The sequence below is a fragment of the Callithrix jacchus genome, chromosome 11, assembly GCF_049354715.1.
Source record: "Callithrix jacchus isolate 240 chromosome 11, calJac240_pri, whole genome shotgun sequence".
Lineage (NCBI taxonomy): Eukaryota > Metazoa > Chordata > Mammalia > Primates > Cebidae > Callithrix > Callithrix jacchus.
Window position 1 is genome coordinate 120,572,068 of NC_133512.1, and position 6,000 is coordinate 120,578,067.

The following is a 6,000-nucleotide window of genomic DNA, read 5'->3' on the forward strand; positions in this document are numbered from 1 at the left end:
AGGTAGTCATATAGGGTGGGACAATGGTGGTGAGGCATCCTGTAGGAAGGATTTGTTATGTGCCAGTAGTGGTTCATAAGTCCCATGCTTTAAAATGAACTGTCTGTGTACTACAGATAAGCAAATGCAAAGTTGCACAGAAAAAAATCCAGTATTATATTCTTTAGAATTGACCTTATGTTTTATTCTGGCCAAGAAATGTCATATCTAATCTCTACATGCCAGAGGGAATGCTAAAAATGTAGCCTGAGGTAATATTCAGCAAATGTCAGTAGTAGACAATGAGAGATATATTAGTGTGACCTTGGGCCAAATCTGACCTCAGTTTTAAAAATATTTCTAGCTTATAATAATTAATATTTTAAAATCTCCACATCGATGATATTTGATATGCCCCCACCTAATCTTTTAAACAAAACTACTCATAAATTTAAACTTGAGGGATGACTCTTGGAACATGAACAGGAGCTGAATAACTCAGTTTTTGGTGTTTATCAGAAATTTTTACAGAAAAGGTGGCATTTCAGATGAACAAGATTTTACTTTTTTAGAAATTAAACACCATATCACATGAAATCTCTCTAGGAACAGAAGTTTTTGCCATTTATGTTTACTTACCTTTTTAACACAATCTCTACATTATTTACCAATATTTCTTGACAGTGTAGAAAGAATATTAATAATTTTCTAAACTATATTAAACATCCATATTGATGTTTTATTCAGTCAGCAATTGGAAGAAAGGACATTCTTAAATCCTATTATGCAACCTTACCAATTTTTTTACTTCATTTTTGAGTTTCTCCTAATAAATTCCTAATAAAAAATTGCTTTTTTGTCTTTTCATTCACGTTCTAGAATGAAATGGCCAGAAGTAACAATGAGGCTGCAGGCAAGAATGAGTGAGAATGCCAAATTATAGAATACTCTTTTTGTATACAATGATCTTTAGAAATGTTTCTTTTTGCTTGTTTATGGTTCTCCTTTAATGGAGATGAAAATAGTGTAGAAAAATTTGACTACAGCTAGAGAAATGAAATCCTTCCTTAAGAAGAAATTATTGTTTATGAATGATCAGAAAGTTGCTGACTGCCCCTTGGCAAGTGTCATATTATGGGGGGTAGTAGAAGGAAACAGCACATTTTTATTTTTTAAAAACCTATTTTCAATGACCATTCTATTAATTTTCTCTTCCAAAATTTTTTGTATCATAATCTTTAGTGGTGGTGTTACTTTTGGGCACTCTTTAATTATTTAATCCTCCATAGGACATTCAGAATATTTTTGTCTGTTGAACTCAGTCTGTTATCACTGTAAAGTCTAATATTTTATTTTGATTTATATATCTGTTTTATGAGTGATAAGGATGAACAAAAACAAATTTGACCTATGCAGTGTTTTTTCTAGTTGCCTATTGCTTAGGTGGTTATAGTAAAATTAAGTTTTACACAAAAACTTGTTACAAAGTCATAAAGTACCAAGCATGGATCAAGGCCTATGAAAAACCAAGAATTATCCATGTAATAACTTGGGTGGGAAGAGTGGGTGATGCGTTTATGGAAAACAGGAAAGACAAATGATGAATGTAATGCTTCTAGTTGTAAAGCAAGCAGTAAGCTTTATGAGGTTTCTTGTCAATCAACTGATTCCCAGTAGGTAAAGTCAACAGAACATAGGGTAATTTTGAGAGCTAATAAAAAATATTAGTGTTGATTTTGTAAAAGTTAAAAAAAAACTCTCATAACAAAAGTAAAATGAAAAAATCAAGGATTTTATTCAGTTCATTACCTAAAGAGGGAACTCATGAGATCTAGAAACTAATCTAAAGAGCATTTGAGAAACTAGCAATATATATATATGTATTATATAAATAAATATTGAGATAAATGAGAGGATTAGATACAAAACTGGCTTAGTATCCTACAATATAATAATAAACCATAACATCTCAGGTTATGTGTTCCATTGGGCAGACATTATTTGCATTTCTACTGGATGAAACTGTACTAATTAACCCCTTTGCCTAGAGTTGGAAAGTAGCTTTGTTGCTAGAATTTCAAATGAAGCCCTCTACTGAGAGAAAGGCCATTCATATCTTTTGCCTATTGCTAAATTTTGGATGATTTCTGTGATAAGAGTTATAATTTATTGGTTTACTTCCCTAATTATAAACATTATATTGGCAACATATGAGTAATAAAGATGATAAACACACCTAAAATTACATGAAGATAAGTTGGTAATGAAGCTCTGATATGGGGCTGTTTGAATTATTCTTTCCTATCTCAAATCTTAACTGTATCTCCAATTCAGAACTGAATTGTATAAGATGATATGGTGAATAACTGTGAATAAAAGTGTACTTGCCTTCAGGTAACATCACCATCTGACAGTTCCATAATTTGTGAAAGTGTGAGTTATTCGCATTGTCCCCTATATACTGCCATCTCTAGTAAGTACTTTCTTTCCTCTTTTGTAGTATATTACCCTAAAACGGGAAATCAGCTTTTCAAGAGTGTCCCTGAAGATGACAAACTATGAATAATTTACTTATCTCCATGAGTTCATTCTACTTGTCATTGGCTATCAACCCTGGCCCTTCCTAACAAAGCCTTCTTCAAATCCTGACCCCTGACAACTTCCAGGCAGGAGAAGCAAGAATGAAAGAAGCCATCTTAATCAAAGACGGGGAGAGGAACCAGGTATGATTAGTGGGGCTCTGCTTTTCCATAAACATCCTAGGATTTAATAACCTCTATCTACCCCTTACTTCTGTCTGTCATCCTAAGCTCTGCTGAGCACGGTAATGGTGAGTGTAGGACTATGGGACTCCCTTTAATTCTTTCCTCTTTCAATAATTCAACCCAATTACTTTTGTATGTGAATCTTTCCTCCACTCCGAATATACACAGATATCATAGAGGCATATCAAAAACTCTAGGGGAAGCTATCGTAGCTGAATTTTAAGTAATAAACAATGTAATTATAATGGTTTAATCATTTATTTTGTGCAGAAACTACTGAGTACCTGCTATGTAGCAAACATTGTATAAGTGCCGAGAATATAACAGTAGAAAAAAGTATTCCTTGCCATCATGGCATTTATATTTCTATAGAAGACATGGATAGTAAACAAATATATAAATATAGGACAAAATAGAGAGTGATAAATGCTGAGAAGAAAAATAAATAAGTCAGGGAAAATGGTGGATAGGAAAATAAGAAGTAAAATTGTGAAGCGGAGGGCAGGGTTAGAATGTTAGGTAGGATGGTCAAGAAAGATGACATTTGAGTACAGCTCTAGAAACATGAGTGGTTAATTTGGCAGTGTTTTGGGAAAGAGAATTTCAAGGTAAGAGCATCAAGGATACAGACCCTGAAGCAGCAGCTTGTCTAGACCAAGGAAAGGTGAAGGAAGTTGATGGTGGAGTATAAGATGTTGTAGGGCCTAGTAAGCCTTTGAAAGACTTTTACATTTTACCCTTAGTGACAGGAAATCATTACAGGGTTTTGAGCAAAAGGGTAACATGGTAAGTATTAATTTTAATTGAGTCATTCTGAATTATCTGAGATGAAATTAGCCTTAGAGAAGGCAATATCAGGAACACAGTCTTCCATTAGAAGATTTTTGGATGATCTAGGCTGGAAATAATCATGACTTGGACTGGGCAAAGCAGTGGAGGTAATGAGAAGTGGTCAGACTGTAAATTTTGAGCAAAGATCTGCTATCAGGATCTGCTTTAATTATTATGTTGTCTTCTGGTATATAAGCTCCCTGTCTTTCAAGTGCTTGCCCTTTTTTTTGTTCATTATTTTATCCATTCAATCATTCGCTTTTTCATTCTTACAATAAGATCAATGTGAAAAATCATATATTGATTGTTATGTGGCGGTACAAAGAGCTTACCAACTGAAAGTGATAATATCTAATAATTATTATAATAAGGATAATAATAATTATAATAGTTAAGACTATCAGGCACTTATATATCAGACACCTTGCTAAGTGCTATAGATTAAATCTTGCAGTCACCTTCTGGGCTGGATACTATTACTACCCCTGTTTATAGATGATGAACTGGAAGCAAAAATTGATTAGCTAACTTGCTGTAGGTCATAGCACATATAGGTGCACAGCTGGGACTGAGCTGCAGTTTCAGACAAAATGTGCCAAAAGAGAGTCAGAACAAAATGTCATAGGGGCCGGAATAGAAACACTGACATTCAACTGGAAAAATTAGGTACAAGCCTGTGAAAGAAATTCCTGGAATTCTTCAATTTGGTTGTTGGTATCAGTGTGTCATGAATTACAACCTGTTTCCAGGACAGTTATCAAATCTTCATGGCTTGTGAAATAGATTTAGGTTGAGGGATATTCTTTGGGTAAATGCACGTTAGTGTCAACTTTTCATTTGACAGTTTTTATTAATTTGCCCATAATGTGAAGTTTTTAGTTATTCATGCACATCACAAGACCAGATACACAATGTAAGCCTTTTGCTTTTCATAGTTCATGGTTTGTTATATTACACTGAAAAATTTTCAAGTACTATGAAATTAGAAAAAAATGACAGGACTACTTGAGGGACTTATTTACAACTTAGGTTCACAGAAGTTAACCTAGTTATATAATTTGCCATATTTAACTTTATTCAGAGGTTCATCCAAATTGTTTGTAAATGTGCTCTTGTTATACCCCTAGGATGGCAAGCTATGACTGTTTCTTTCATGCACAAGTACTTTCTTAGGTAACCAGTGCATGGACTATTATGAAGCTATAGTAGCCTATTGTGGCAGAAACTTCTTACACAGTAAGAAGTTTACACAGTAGGGATAGTTACACAGTAGGGTTAATTAACAGTGACAACTGTCACTTATTGATGAGATTATTTTTACTAGTAACCAGTAAGAGAATTCAGCTGATTCAACATACTTAATTTCTAAATATATTGACTCTATAGTATTGAAATAAAATTACCATATTTATGGGTGTCATTCTGCCTATAGGATATAAAAAGTGGTATATTTAATATAAAAAATAAAGAGATAATATCTTCTCAGTACATTCCTTATTGCTGTCAGCTTTAGAAATTCACAAGTGTGTTTAAAAAAAAATATATATATATATATATATATATATATAGCACATTATAAACTGAAAGATCAGGGCCAAAGATATTAAAGCTCAATGTCAAATCATTTCCCAGTATTTGAGCCACAATACTGGGCTAACACCTCCTCACCTGGACAACATGACCCACCGTCACCATTCCATCTTAAATACTGTTATTACCTAATGACTATTTACTAGACTTGTAACCTTAGTATTGGTGTTAATAGAAGCTGTCTACATTCTGGAAGTCTATTACAATGGAAACTCTTGGCAGAGCAAAAAAGGCAGACTTGGCAGTAATCTTACTAAATTTTTTTGGCAGGTCTAAGCCTTCCAGATCTTAGAGGAGAGGTAAGGTCTAAACCTTCTAGATCACAGGGGAGAGTTAAGGTGTTTGGATACTTAGCTGACATGCACCTTTACTGGATACATCAACCAATTTAGTGAAAAAGGTTTTCTAGATGTTTTAAAGTTGTAACAATCTAAGTCCTATTTCAGTTATCTTCACTCCTCAGTAACTGTGCACATGCGCACACACCCATAAACACATATACTAACATGTGTAATGATTTTTAAGAAGCAAAAGCTAGACCCAGTTTGAGTCACCTGAAAGAAACATTTCAAATTTGAACATTGTTAGACCTATGTTGTATTGTAGCTAAGATTTCAGAACATGCATCTTTCATCAGCAAGGATCTGAGATCTGAAATAGATGTTAAATGGGGCCCTGGGGCTGCTGGACAGGCACAATAGGCCACAATGATTTTATAGAGTGGGTCACTGAACCAGAACACAGAAGGGTTTAAGTGTTAGGTCTTAACTATTATGAAGCTATAATAGTCTATTGTGGCAGAAACTTCTTATCAGCAAGTACCTAATACCAGTTT